The sequence below is a fragment of the Bos indicus genome, chromosome 16 (genome assembly GCF_029378745.1).
Source record: "Bos indicus isolate NIAB-ARS_2022 breed Sahiwal x Tharparkar chromosome 16, NIAB-ARS_B.indTharparkar_mat_pri_1.0, whole genome shotgun sequence".
Classification (NCBI taxonomy): Eukaryota; Metazoa; Chordata; class Mammalia; order Artiodactyla; family Bovidae; genus Bos; species Bos indicus.
This window is the reverse complement of record NC_091775.1, coordinates 49329801-49345253: the sequence shown is the minus strand read 5'-3', so window position 1 is coordinate 49345253 and position 15453 is coordinate 49329801. Positions and strand designations below refer to the sequence as shown.

General features: G+C 46.9%; 1 protein-coding gene across 1 annotated transcript in view; it reads left to right on the top strand.

Moving 5' to 3' along the window:
- Positions 1–11053, top strand: part of AJAP1 (adherens junctions associated protein 1) — a 138658-nt gene extending 127605 nt beyond the window's left edge. The window contains exon 6 of the mRNA XM_070768323.1: positions 2632–11053. The gene's annotated coding sequence lies outside the window, so the exon portion shown is untranslated. The remainder of the gene's footprint in view (positions 1–2631) is intronic.
- The last annotated feature ends 4400 nt before the right edge of the window (positions 11054–15453 follow it).

Sequence of the window (15453 nt, the reverse complement as noted above, 5' to 3'; positions counted from 1 at the left end):
TTTCAGGTCAGAGATTGGCTATTGAAGCCAGGCAACCGCCCGGAAAGGAGAGAGGGAGAGATGGGGCAAGAGGGGCCGGGCCCTTGTCCTCGAGGATCCGAGGAGCCACTGTCAGAAGCACTGAAGACTTTTAAGCCTTTTAGCAGATAATGTCTGTTTGAAAAACCCTCAGGAGACGGCTGGCCCCAGGGAAGAAGCAGTAGCAGTGCCTCCCTCATCTGTTTGGTTAAGGTTGCCAAGAAGGATTGGAGAGCAGCCCCAGGCTGCAGTTCTCCCTTCTTAGGAAAGGAGGCCCTGTGACTCCAGGTCCCACCCTGGATGCATCTGAGAGTGGGCAGGGGCCTGGTGGTCAACCTGCTGGGGCAGTGGGCAGCAACTCAATCCAGAGACTGCCCCAGATCTGGGCAGACGGTCACTAGGTCACTAGGTCTGGCTTTTACTGTCCCCATATTTTTTCATAGGTGACAGGATGAGATGGTTAGATAGCATCACCAACCCAATGGTCAGTGGACATGAGTTTGAGCAAACTCTGGGAGATAGTGAAGGACAGGGAAGACTGGCATGCTGCAGTCCATGGGGTTGCAGAGAGTCAGGCACAACTTAGTGACTAAATCATAGCAACAATATTTTTTCAATATGTATATATATTTTAAGATTTTTTGATATGGACCATTGTTTAAAAGTCTTTTGTTGAATTTGTTACCATATTGCTTCTGTTTTATGTTTTGCTTTCTTGGCTATGAGGCATGTATGATCTTAGTTCCCTGATCAGGGATCAAACCCACAGCCCCTACACTGGAAGGCAAAATCTTAACCGTTGGACCACCAGGGAAGTCCCCCAATATATTTCTTAAGTTCTTAAAATTGTAGTAAAATATATATAACATAAAACTGACCATTTTACTTTTAACTGTTTTTAATGGAACAGTTCTGTGGCATTAAGTACATTCACAGTTGTGCAGCCGCCACCACTGTCCACCTTCACAACTCTTGTTGTTTTTCCTGAACTGGTATTATGCCCCCCTTAGACACTAACTCCCCCCACCCGCCCCTGGCACCCAGCTTTCTACTCTCTGTCCCCAGGAACTTGACAACTCTGAGGACTTCTTATAAGTGGCATCATCACAGATTTGTCTCCACATTTTTTAACTTTCTAAAGATTAAAAAGAAGGTAGACATACAGGAGGGATATTCTGCTTTAATGATTTCACTTTTTAAACCACACTCCCTCTCTCCCTGCAAATCCTACAGAGCCTAGGCATTGGCAGGCGGGGGGCTGGCGGGGGTGGTGGATAGCTGGAGTGACTTTGCCGAGGGTGGTCCAGCACACAGTTGACCAGATGTCCATTTCATCACACTCCTGCTCACAGCCAGGCAGGCCATCCCACAGGGGATGAGTAGACGCCCCATTTGGGCCTCCTGGGATTGCCCAAACAGGTGTCATTTGTTTGGGCAAGGCGACGCCCTGCCTTTCTTATCCAAACCACGAGGGGTCCTGGAGAGGGAACAGGCACTGCCACCTCACCTCATGGAGTAGACTTTCATGTGCTGAGGCCCTCGGAGAAGACAACGTGTGCAGTGCTGACCAGATGCTTTCCTGAGGGCTGAAGGTGTGTCCCTGCACCCGGATGCCCTTCAGCCCTCCGTCCTGTGGAGGTTCACCTGGGGGGATTATTGATGCAGGAGAAAGAACCTTACCCCAGAGTCCATTTGGAAGAAGGGTGCCATGGTATCCTCTTTGTACCATTTGAGGGTCCGATTTCCTGTCATTGTGGGAGTGCAGATGAGGACTCTGAGTGACAGCAGAGAGACACACCACCCCACCCTTGTAACAGAACAGCAGCTTTGAGCCAACCCCACTCCCGGAACCTGGGGCTGAGCTATGGGGCATTCTGACTTACCTGGCCATCCCCAGGACGGCTGTAGCTCTGTCTCCCTAGGGGATGCTGACCTCAGGGTTTGTCACTGAGGCAGGATGACTTTGGGGTCCCAATTTTCTGAGGCAGCACCCCCCAAACTGGGCAAAAGCCATCTGCTTCTTTGTAGCCATCTGACCTGGCCGGCACGCAGGGCAGTTCAGGTTCTTCCTCTGTCCAGTGAGGTCACTTCTTAGGGAGACCCAAGGGGTAGTTATTCTGATGCAGTCCATCAGCCTCCCCAAGTCCCAGCCCGGTCCAGCTGAGCAAGATTGAAATGGATTCCATTGCTTCCTGCAGCCCAGGACTGTAGCTGGCAGCCCCCCCTGCCCTTGGCATCGGGAGCTGGAAGGGGAGCAAGCAGGACGCTGGATGCATTCAGTCACCTGAGGGCCTGGAGTGCCATGCCTGCTCATGAGTTAGTGTCCCAGCCACCTCTTGGGAAGCCCAGGCCCCTCCCTCAAAGGCAGGAGGACCACTCTGTTAATTACTGTAATTAACACGAGGGCACCTCAGGATTCCTAGCATTTGTAGCAGTCCTTGGTGACCAGGTCCAGCGAGATAGCTTTGGTGCCCCCAGGATGACACTTGCGTGTCATTTAGCCAGGCAGCTGTGCACCCAGGTCTTGGTGACAGAGGCTCAGAGGGGCCTCATAGACACCTACTACTTTTGGCCCGCTGCCATTTAATCTCTTCTTGTTTTCTTTCCACACAGGATTCCGTTGGTGAACCTGTAAAAAAAAAAAAAATTAAAAATTACAAAAAACACACAAAACCTAAAACTAAACTATCTAAGGGGAGGGTCCCCACCCCTACCACTTCTGTTTGCCGGTGGGGAACTCTCAGAGCAGGACGCTATAGGCCAAATATATTTTTATAAAAATGCTGACGCCTATGGGGGACTGCCTTCTCCCAGAGCTCCTTTGGGAAACAGAAAGAAGACCCAACAGAAGGAACCGGAGACAGAAAAAGGGCAGGAGGATGCACCAGAAGCTGGAGTTTGTACTTCGATTCTGAACCTGTGCCAATAATACCATTATGTGCCATGTACTGACCTGAGGACTTGGTGACAAAGCCGAAGCCAAGCGAACCATGAGGAGTAAACTTACAGAAAACAGGAGTGGGTATCTCTTCTGTAGAGTCGCTATTTCTGGTTAATATACATATATAAATATATAAAGACACACAGATACACACACACACACACACACACACACACACCCCTTTTTTGTACCGTAGCAATTTTTGAAGACCTTCAATGTTCCTTTTTAAAAAAAAAATGTGTTCTCGGTTACAAAATCTGATTTCTTTAACACGCTTAGTATGAACAGGATGAACTGGTGTTTTCTACTTGCAGGATCACACACAGGCACACGCGCGCATATACACACGTCCGCACATATATATGCATACACTGGAAATGCAGTTCCACGCGTGAGCATATTCTTCTGGTGACCTGGTGTCCCGTCGCTGTCCAGTCTGGGGCGGCCACGATGAGCAGACAAGACCCTCGAATGGCATGTCCTGCATTTGCTGGGTATTTGGTGAGTGGCACCGGGTGTGTGGTTTCTTATGTTGGGCTGGAATGAAGATTGCCATGGTTTTATCTACATACATACATACATATATATATATAATCTCTATACATATAAATACAACCTTTTTTCATTGAGTTGTTTGGAAAAGCTACCTAATAGCCATGTGCACACGTGTGTGGCCGGCCACTTACAAACGGGCCTGAGCGTCAGATTTTGGGGGGGGGGTTGGCTGGTGGATTCTTGGCCATCTTTGTGTTATACAAACATAGACCGAATTAAAGGAATTTTCCAGTTCCCAAAATTAAAGGAATATATCCTCGTAGTATGTGTGCGCGTATGTCAGAGCATTACTCAGAAATCCGTGAGCGCCCCGTTCATCTGGGCAGGAGCACTGGGTCCTGGACCAGCATGCGGTGTCTCTTTCCCGCACAGTGGCACTCAAAGGTCACCCGCTCTTTCTTGAGCCTGAGAGTGACTTCGAACCTTGGTGGAGATGGTGGCAAAGATGCTGTCTCTTGTCGGCTCCTGTTGGCCAGCTTGTGAGCTTTGGCCTCTCTGAACCCCGACCACACACTTCAGTGAAGGTCCCCCTCTTTACGGCCCCCACTTTATGAAGGCGCCCTTTTGCCCCTCCTACTGTCAGTGGGAGTGCTGTAAAAGATGGGGATCCATCTGGGCCTCAGAGGGCATGTCCTCCTCCAGGGACCCCAGATTCTATGCACAGGGCCTGTCTCCTGTGAGTGATGTCACCAGTATAGCATGAAATGCGACAGGTTAAGTCGAAGGGTTAAAGGTCATCAGGCAGGAAGCTCACCCCTCCTACTCACTCACTGACCAGGCAGGTGACCCAATCCTTTCAGCAGGCTCCCTCCACAACACCTTGAAATGTACTTGGGAACTTGGCTTTGGTACCTTTTAATATATGGGAGAGTCAGACAATGCCAGCAGAGGGAAAAATGTCATTTTGTCACAATGCCCGTTAAGATCTGTTTTGGGGATACCCCCCTCCAAGAGTGGGAAAACTGTGTTTTTTGGTTTTTATTTTGTCATCCCCCTACCCTCCAAAGTTCTGGCACATTAACAAGATGCCACTAATGTCCACATCATCTCCAGGCTCCCGACTCGCCCGCATGGTGCTCCCTGCCACACTGCTGTCGGCCCGGCACCCAGCACAGTCAGCTCTCATCCTCCAGTCACTCTCCTCCACTGGAGGGTGGCCCTGGGGCCTCTGTGACTCAGGAGAGCACTGTGCAGTGTGAACCACAGGTGAGGGTTATGGGAGCCACCACTGTGTGTCGGATGAGATGAAGGTGATGGCAAGGGTGTCTGTTGTACCACTGGTAGCAGAGCCTAGGGTTCCTGACGGGGATGTGGCTCAGTGACCAGTGCATCACCTCTAACTGTAGCTCAATCCTCTCCCCTGGACCTCAGGCTGCCTGACTACTGGGTGACACAGAACTTTCGAAGGAAGCTTCAAATAGCAGCCACTTCCTCCGCCTCCAACACACACACAAACCCCTTTGGCACATGTTCAGGGCAGGGCTGGGGGATGCGTGTACCACCACCAGACAAGCCATGCCTGCATGTTCCCCACTGGGAATTCTAGAAGTGTACTGACAATCTGTCCAAATAAATCCACTTTGAGGAAGGCTACCATATCACGGTGATGGACGGAATGTGTGTAGAGATGCTTTATTTTTTAAATGGTTACCTGGAAACATCATCTCTATACAAGGAGATGAAAGTGAGTAGGCTTACAAAATTAAGCTCCTTCAACAGTCAAGTCTATGAAATGATACAGCACAGGTTTTTTCTGACTCAGGCCCCGTGTTGTCGTTCAGTTGCTAAGTTGTGTTTTACTCTTTGAGACCCCATGGACTGCAGCATGCCAGTCTTCCCTGTCCTCCAGTATCTCCCTGAGTCTGCTCAAATTCATGTACATTGAGTCTGTGATGCCATCCATCACATCCTCCAACCATCTCACCCTCTGCGACACCCTTCTCCTCCTGCCCTCAATCTTTACCAGCATCAGAGTCTTTTCTTTAAAAAAAGTCAGTTCTCCACTTCAGGTGGCCAAAGTATTGTAGCTTCAGCTTTAGCGTCAGTCCTTCTAATGCACATGTGTACATTTGTCTGAACATTGTATGTATCTGTGTGTGATGAGTTTGGCCTGGCCATGCTTGCACAGACCTAGGTTGATGCTCTGGGTCAGTCAGTGATCCCTCTTCTCAGCTCTTTGGATTTCAGAGTCCACCAGTGACCCAGTTGTATCTTCTTAGATCCCGGGGCCCCAGTTCTTACATTTCCTTTAGCTTTTTTCTCTTCTTCAAAAAAGGTACTCAAAGGAAGCCTTCATCTTGTTGTTTGGTGAGGTACTGCCCTCATGGGTTTTACTTTCTGTGAGGCAGAGGCAAACAATTAACACAGATGCAAACAAAATAATTTTCAGGGAGAAGGATGAAGGAAAAAATTTTAAAATAAATAAATTTATAAATAAAAAATAAATTTCATAGAGGGATGGTAGGAAAGCAACAGAGTAGGATGACAGGAAAGAGAGAAAAGGGGAGCTGTCTGGGTTTATTCATCTGGCCATCATCTCCAACTGAGAAGTCATCTCCACTTGCCATCATCTCCAGCTGGGAAGTCATCTCCACTTGCTTTCTGAAGGTTGGCCTGGGAATGAAGGATAAAAGTGAAGTACCAAGAAATAATTGCAACCATTATTGCAATAATTATTGCAATAATAATTGCAGTCATTGCAACCCTTCTACCCCCACCCCCCAATCATTCTAGCCAGAAGAAACACCTGAGGAAGCAGAGAGATAGGACCAAGAAGAGGCATATCACCTTGATGATGGACTTGATCTCTGCGTGGCATGCTGTCTCCCCCCAACCCGGGTCCCCTCCCTACTCACATCCCTAGGTTGTCAAGTCATCATTAGGTCAAGCAGATCTCAAGGAGGACAAAGAAACTCAAGGAGGGATAGGAAGCCCACAGGACAATGGGGGCCCCAGGGAGAGCCATCCCCCCTCGTAAGAGAAGTCAGCTGCCTTTCCCAATGCTCAACCTCAACACAGATCATACTCAGTAATGTACTTCTTAAACAACATCTGCTTTTATTCCAAAACATGCTGTGATTCATGTAATTCTGGAGTGGTTACTTTGGTACAGTTTGTCAATTTGCTATGCCATACTGTTTTTTGATCGTTTGTTTGTTTTCCGATGTAAATAGCACAGCCCACATAAACGAGCCAGACTCTCGCCATCTGAGAATCTTTGATTATTCTTCCCAACTTGTTCTTCTTCGCCTGCTCTGAGCCAAGATGTGTGTGTTAGCTGCACTCAGCACTATTCCTGGGGCTCCCATCCAGGTCTCAAATGATCGGTTGATGTTTTGAAATACGCTCCCAGCCCTTCATTTCAAAAAGTGTGAGGCCTGGGTGGGCAGTTTTGCATTTCTAAGTTTTGAGTTTGCACTTAAATGTAAAGAATGGGATAAACAGAGGCGTAGGCAGAGGATCAGTCTTTTTAATATCACCCCACCCATTGAACAAGGGGTTCCCAGGTGGCGCTAGTGGTAAAGAATCTGCCTGCCAATGCAGAAGACATAAGAGACAGGTGATCTCTGGATGGGGAAGGTCCCCTGGAGTAGGAAAAGGCAACCCATTCCAGTATTCTTGCCAGAAGAATCCTTTGGACAGAGGAGCCTGGTGGACTACAGTCCATGGGATTGCAAAAAGCTGGACACAACTAAAGCAACTTAGCACAACGTTAAACAAACAAGAAAACTGAATTTCTTTGGACTTCAAATGATTTTAGGAAGAGCTCAGCCAGCAAGCCCACAATAGCCAAACTCCAGAGTTCAAAACGGTCACCACATGAGCAAGTAGGAAATTTAACTCTGGGCACAGTCTCTCTGTATGCCAAAGGGCCAGCTGTAGCATTTGCCCTTTGTCAGGAGAGCAGTGTTACCAGAGCAACCAGCCTCTGGTGGGTGGGGCTTTCATGTACCCCCTCCATTCTACTTCACTTTGGTTAGGGAGGTTCAGTGCCTAGGCTGTACTGATGAGAAAACTGTGAACACACAGGGCCAAGAACAGAAAAGGACAAGGAGAAGGAAGAGGCAAGCAAGATGCTATGTGGGCTCTTGAAGGCAGTAGTGCTTGGATGGGGGAGAGGGTAGCAATGCGGGTAAGGGGCTTCTCTCCATGGATTCCCAGACACCACAGCAACAACAGGTCCACAGCCCACACTTAACAGACACACGGCCCACACCTGAGTGTAAAGGCAGCTGAAGAGAGTGGTCAGCTAAGCTACAACGTGTGTCTGTGTTGGAACTGGAAGGCTAAAACCCATCCTTCCAGAAGCCCCATTCCATTTCCCACTTGATAGATTCCCTGCTAAATGCTCCAAGAGTTGCGCAGCATAGAATCAAGAGAGAATCAGAGCAGTTTTGAATGAATCCATAAGTCTAAATCATATATGGAACCTGAGCTTAAGAGGCTGGTATAAACTGGGCCAGCCCTGCCCTCTGGGACAACAGAGGTTTATAAACACAGATGGGATAGGGTAAACAGAGAGTGAGCAGTAGGGGAAGGAGCCAGTGAACCTATCAATGGCCCTGCTGTCTTTTCTGTGTGGGTTGAAATCAGAACACACATGTACCATGGAGAGTATAAATGAAAGAGGTTCATAGAATAAGCCAGGAGAGTTGCTAAGACATCCCCTGGGGCTGAATTAACTTGCTCAAATCTTGAATTTCAAAGTAACACAACTGCTGATCATATATACAGAAATGGATGCAGAGAGGATCAGATTGTAGGAAATCCTTCTTTATAAAGTTAATTAGTTTTGCCTCGTGTAGTCTCTCTTAAAAATAGAATCCCCTGGAGACCTAGGTTCTTGTCAACATCCAAATACTTGCAACCAAATAACTCCCCAGAAACTTCTTTCATGTGTGAACACAAACTCAGCTGTCCACACTGGTTAAGTTTTCTTGGATTTATGAAATTCTGCAATAAATTCTTTAGTGTTGATATTTATAGATTTTGGATTGGTGAACTGGCAGTTCGTGCCAGTCTTCCTGAATGTAACAAGTTATTGCTTCCAGAGAAGTGGGGAGAACTTTTTGCACAGGAGAAACAAGCCCTAAGTTCTACTTTTTGACATCATCTTGTACCACGAAGACTTGTTGCTAAAATGGTGGGAGACCCTTTGAAGACCCCCAGTACATTTGTGTGTAATAATTACGCAGGAAACTATAAGAGCAAAGACTGTTGTATTAACCTTCTAGACCAATGATTCATCTCCCAAGAGAACCATGTCATCCTTCTCCACTCTGCAATCATGCCAGGCCAGAAGGGACACTTTCAAAGACATTGTGACACCCTAAATTCAATTTGCAACCTTTGGGGGACTAAATGGAGTAGGAGAGAAGGGCTTCACTGAAGTCTCAGGTTGTAGGAATCCACATGGCAGTAGAATAGTGAACCAATAGTGTTGTTCTTGACAAGGTTTTTGTGACAGCAGTTACCACCAGAAAGAACCCTCTCCCTCTGCCTCCAATGTCTATTTTGGGCTGGACACTCCACTCTGTGTCATCTCTCCCTTATGTGTATGGATTTCTAACATCAAGTGTTGTGACTGCCGACAACTCAAGGTCTACAAGGCAACATGAGTATTTTTTTCATGGACTTACAGCAAGCAGACATGAACTGACATGAAAGTTCTGGAAAGGAGAGATTTCTAAGGTGCTGATAAGTATTGTGCTACTTCTGCACATAAGCACAACTGGATGGACAGTCAAGGGCCTTAAAGATGAAGATGGGCAACTGGTTTTGAAAAGTCAGCAGGAGTTACAGAACCCACCTATAGCCACACACTCCTTGAGTTGAACTGCCGTGACCTACAGAAGACATTTGGTTTTATCGTTTTTGTTTGTTTGTTTTTCACATGTATTTGGATTGCTTCCTCTGAAGCCAGACGTGTGAAAGGACTTGAACAAAATCGGTTCTCAATCGACTCACCATGAATTTGATCTTTAAAGATGAATCCTCAGCATAAGATGACACGGAATGACTTGAGGTTCAGCAGAGCTTTCAAAGATACATGTCTTCCTTGGCTGGAAGATGAGCACCATCTGAAGCATTTGCTGCTCCCTGAAACATTCTCCTATTGTGGGGAGAGAGGATGTGGGGACTTAGCAAAGTCTGGGAATAAAACATTGAGACTGAGGGAAAGACTGTAGTCAGTTTTGGGTTCCAGATCATTGTTTTCTTAAAAACTAGAGAGTTTGTGGGGTTTTCTAATAGAAAAAACCCTTTTTTTCTGGCAGCCCCATTGGAATCCTTCCTCTTGCCTCACTTGGAGAAACAAGATGGCAGGCGATGGAGCCCAGAACACAGTTATTCTTCAGTAAAAATTATTTAAAGGAAAAGCAGAACAACAACCAAGCCTCACCTGACCATGAATGACTTTGCTGATTAAGTTTTACTTAACTCATGATTCATATTTGGGTCAACAAGAGATTCATTGATTTTCTGTCTCTTTATATGTATGCTACTGAACATGAGTTAAACCCTTGAACATGAGTTAGATCCAGAAAGTATTAAACTTGACATTGGAGGAAACATAAGACCACACATGGACTGTATTTTCAAAGTCTTTTACATTTTTTTCAAAAGGAGTAAATGTTTACCACAAAACATTTAGAACATAAATAGAGCCAGAAAGAAGGGCAAAATTGGAAACCCTTCAGTTCTTATTTAATTCAGTGGTAACTGTTCATTAAGGTCTGGGGAGTGAGGACAAGTCAGAGATCTCTCCATGGTAAGCATGGTTGCTTACCCATGTTGGAAACACCCATCTGTTTCCAACATATGTTTTCTAAAAAGTTAGTCTAACTAATGTTTGAAGGCATCCTTGTTGTGGACTACAGTCTTCACTAAGCACGAGAGTGTCTCCATGACTAAGTGGAAAAAGCAGTCAATCATTTGGATGTTTTGCTTTCACATCCATCATCACATGTGGGCACATCTGGGTGTTGTGGGGAGCGGCAGGGATACACAAGATACTCAGAGAAACATCCAAACTCTTGGCTGAGTTTTTCATGTGGGGCGTCTATCTGAGGGTCACAGATCTGATAACCAGAAGTCTCCATGCCCTTGTGAGACCCTCATGTACTTGAATCACACCCAAATTTACCAGGTTTAATCATATACATTTAAACACAGACCCATTCCCCCCTCCTCTCCCCAGCTCACCCGTGGAACTAGGAAACTCACAAACCATGAGCCTGAACCACAGGACAAGAAGGTCAAAGGTGATGGCCACACAGGCCCATTTCAGAACTTTATTTTTCTCCCCTCCCCAACTCATGTATAGCAACAATGGGTTTATTTTGATTTTCCTAAATTATTTTCTGATACAATAAACTGTTAACTGTTTATTTATACTTTTACATGGAGCAGTGGTTATTTTTCCATAGAAAAACAGAAGCTTCTCTGTTTATGTGTTACGCATATATATCTATGCCACAGCTGTCCTTACAGACATACGGATATATCATCTTCCTGAAAGAGCTCAATTATTGTAGTTTATTGTTGTGTTTTTCTTTGAATGCATCTCATAATCATGTTAATAAACAGACATGACACGAGCTACGGGGGTATGGGTGGGGGGCTGGGTGTGATTTCCATACAGGTGAAATTTTATTCCAGATTTTTTAAAGTTGTTTCTGTATTTCAAAGCAATGTAATTTGAAAAATTATTGTTAATGCAGCAGCTATATCAACTTTGCTGTATATTTAGTACTCTGATGTTGCTATTAAAAAAAAAAAACATAATATGAAAAAAAGAGACAAAAGAATCACCGTTAGTTCAGGTCATGACTGCAACATGACTTTTTCAAAATGTTATTTGTATATTTATTTCCTTTACCAGTATTATCTGAAACCTCCTCGAAGACTATGTTCATGTCTGTGTCATGGTTCACAGATTCTAAGATTTCCTCCTGGGTCTTGATTGTTTCCAAACCAATTCTTTCCCAGTTCAACCATGAAGAAAATATTTCCAGGTCTCTGGTGTGGGTCCCAGGGTTATTTGAAGCCAAGTCTATGCTAACTGGGTCGGTCCCATAATACTTTAGCTGAGACCACGAGGGCCCCCAAGAGTAGGCTGGGGGCTTCCTGGGAGGTTTTTTGTGGACCATCTGAGTCCAGGTCACATCTATGGAGATTTCCCTGCAGAGGAAACTGTCCCTGGGAGGAACAGAGATCCAAAGCTTCTTTGTCTGTGCCGAAGTGGGATATTCCAAAGGGCCCCCTTCCTTGGAGTTGATGGACTCATGGAATAGGCAGGGTTTACAGAGGCAGAAGATGGGCTCAGGTCAGGCCGATGGTGTGTGAGTGGCCCTGCCCCCAGCCCAGCGGTTCTTAACCAGGGACAGTTTTACTCCCCAGAGGGGGGTCACACTGGGAGGGGTTGCTCCTGGCCACTGGTGAGTAGAAGCTGGGATGCTGTAAGCATCATAAAATGCACACAATGGCCCCCAAAGCAATGGTCAGACCCAGATGTTGACAACGCCCAGAGAGCAAAGACTGCCCTTATCTTCAGGGACATAAGCTGAACTCTGCCCTGGTGGCAGGCAGGGGTCTTGCTCCCCTGATGTGGATTTAACGCGAATGCCTTTGCCTCAGAGGAAGTTTCCTGCCCCCCAGACCGTGGTCTCTCTGGTCAAGTCTGAGACAGCAAGGACCCTAAGGCTGTCTTCTTTTTCAGCAAAGTCACTCCCTTGGCTCTCAGCCCTCAGCCCAGTGAATTGCTCTTCTGATAGTGCCTATCCACATATCTGCTGCGGTCTCCTGTGTTGGGGATCCCTTGACTGCAAAAGTCCTGCACATCATCAGCTGCCCAAGATACCATGAGCACCCCCTGGCTTCTGAAGGGCCCCTAGCCCACGGAGTGGACCCAGAACCTCACCCCATCCTCCCCCTTCCAGCCACAGACTCACAGGCCTCCAGAAAGTCTCTGCAACACAATTCACCTGCTGCCAAGTTTCCTGGCCCCTCTTTGTGGCTCAGTAGCTAAGATCAGTCTGTCTGACTCTTTGTGATCCCATGGATGGCAGCATGCCAGGCTTCCCTGTCCTTTGCTATCTCCCAGAGTATGCTCAAACTCATGTCCATTGAGTCAGTGATACCGTCCAACCATCTCATCCTCTGTTGTCTGCTTCTCGTCCTGCCCTCAATCTTTCCCTGCATCAGGTTCTTTTCCAATGAGTCGGCTCTTCAAATCAGGTGGCCAAAGTATTGGAGCTTCAGCTTCAGCATCAGTCCTCCAATGATATTCAGGATTGATTTCCTTTAGGATTGACTGGTTTATCTCCTTGCTGTGCAAGGGGTGCATCCATTGCCAAGGCCATTGACTAGCATCAGAAAGACAGGAGGGAGGGGGGCAGGGAACTGTGGTCTCAGGGATCAGGCAACACACAAGAGCCGACTTGCACCCCGGGATCCCAACGAAGGTCTGCAGAGTTAGAGACACGAGGTGTTCACCATCTTTTCCTAAAGGGAGAACAGGTTTAAGAATGCAGAGAAGTGAAAAGTGAAAGTGAAGTCGCTCAGTCGTGTCCAACTCTGCTACCCCATGGACTGTAGCCTACCAGGCACCTCCGTCCATGGGGTTTTCCAGGCAAGAGTATTGGAGTGGGTTGCCATTTCCTTCTTCAGGGGATCTTCCTGACCCAGGGATCGAACCTGGGTCTCCCGAGTTGTAGGCAGACACTTTACCATCTGCACCACCAGGGAAGTCCAGAGATGCCAACAACTGGAAGCAAGGGGTAGAAGATTCTTTTTAAGTCTGAATGAGTATTCCTCACCCTTAATTAGCTCAGGAGAGCAGGTGGCACCCTGCCCAGCCCCCACCCCGTACCCCTGCAGGACCCACAGGGTATGTAAGTATCACCTAGTTCAGCACAGGACCCATGCAGAGAGATACTCTTCTGTTCCCTCTTAGCCTGGAGCGCTGCCTTGGTCTCAGCTCCTCAGTGCCCAGGGGCCCCCACTGGTGTCTGAGACTGTGAGCCGGCAGATGGCTACAGTGACCACTGGCTCCCCAGGGAGAGCCTCTCCTCAATCAGTGAGCGGTTTAATGCCCTGAGACACATTGATGAATGGGATACATAACCGTCTTTAACAAGCAGAAAAAAAAAACAATACCACTTAGGTCATTTAACTGATTTAAACAAATCAACAGCCTGGATGCCGTTAAAATAAACTCAATTTGCTCACCAGTGAGAGATTCTAGGATCCATTTGCTACCGCATAGAGCCCGTGCCTCTGAACTGAAGCCAAGAACATAAATATGGGGGCCTAGGATGGCTGGATACATTTGGCAGAGCTGACCGTGATGGGTGTCCAAATGGGCAAGCCCAGCAGAAACCTTTTGGGTCTGGAGGGTGGCTGGAGGAGTGTCCCCATCCCTGAGCTTATTGTAGGGGTGTGGCCTGTGACACGGGGTTTCTTCAGTCCCACCAGTGGTAAGAGGGGAGAGGACGCAGGGGAAGAGTTTGAAAGGAACTCAAGAGGAAGTCAGGTCAGCAGTCTAGCCACCAAAGATGCACACTGATCCATCACAAAAGCGACAACAGACCACCCAGGCTGGGAAAGACCGCAGGATTCCAGATCCTATGGGTCTCCCCATCTACAGGATGTCATGATTAAGGAAGGGTGCCACTGGTGCCTGGAGGTCAGGGATGCTGACATACTTCTGGTTTGCACAAGACAGCCCCCCACAGCAAAGAATTATCTGACCCAAATGACAACAGGTAAAGAGTCCACCTACAATGCAGGAGATGCAGAAGACATGAGTTCAGTGCCTGGGTCGGGAAGATCCTCTGGAGGAAGGCATGCCAACCCACTCCAATATTCTTACCTGGAGAATTCCACGGACAAAGCCTGGCGGGCTACAGTCCATGGTGTAGCAAAGAGTCAGACACGAATAAGGGACTGAGCACACAAATGTTGACAGTGTCAACATGGCAAAACCCTGCTTTAGGGAAGTTAAAAGTTGACCTTCTTTCCATGGAGAGTAATATCTAATAGACCAGGTGTTGGCCCCCCAACCCATCCTGGCTGCCACTGGTTGGTTCCCAGGACTGACTGTAGAATCTTCCCTAAAACATCAACTAAGTAGAAACACAGAAGGTGTGCGCCGGCAGCATTCCAGATAGCAAGGTGTGGGCTCCCTTTCCCTGTTGTGTTATTTTTCATATATATATATATATTTTTTTCATATATATATATATATATATATATATATATATATATATATATATCGGAGAAGGCAATGGCAACCCACTCCAGTACTCTTGCCTGGAAAATCCCATGGACGGAGGAGCCTGGTGGGCTGTGGTCCATGGGGTCGCTAAGAGTTGGACACAACTGAGCGACTTCACTTTTACTTTTCACTTTCATGCATTGGAGAAGGAAATGGCAACCCACTCCAGTGTTCTTGCCTGGAGAATCCCACGGACGGTGGTGCCTGGTGGGCTGCCGTCTATGGGGTTGCACAGAGTTGGACACAACTGAAGCGACTTAGCAGTATATGTATATATATGTGTGTGTGTGTATGTATGTGTGTGTATATATATATATATATTTGGCTTTTGCTCCTTAACCTGGATTATTGGCTGCTGGAACAAAGTACCACAAACAAAGTGGCCTGGAAGAAAAGAAATGCTTTGTCTTACTTTGCCGGCAAAGGTCCGTATAGTCAAAGCTATGATTTTTCCAGTAGTCATGTAGGAATGTGAGAGTTGGACTATAAAGAAGGCTGAACACTGAAGAATTGATGCTTCTGAATTGTGGTGCTGAAAAAGACGCTTGAGAGTCCCTTGGACTGCAAGGAGATCAAACCAGTCAATCCTAAAGGAAATCAACTCTGAATATTCACTGGAAGGACTGATGCTGAAGTTGAAGCTCCAATACTTTGACCACCT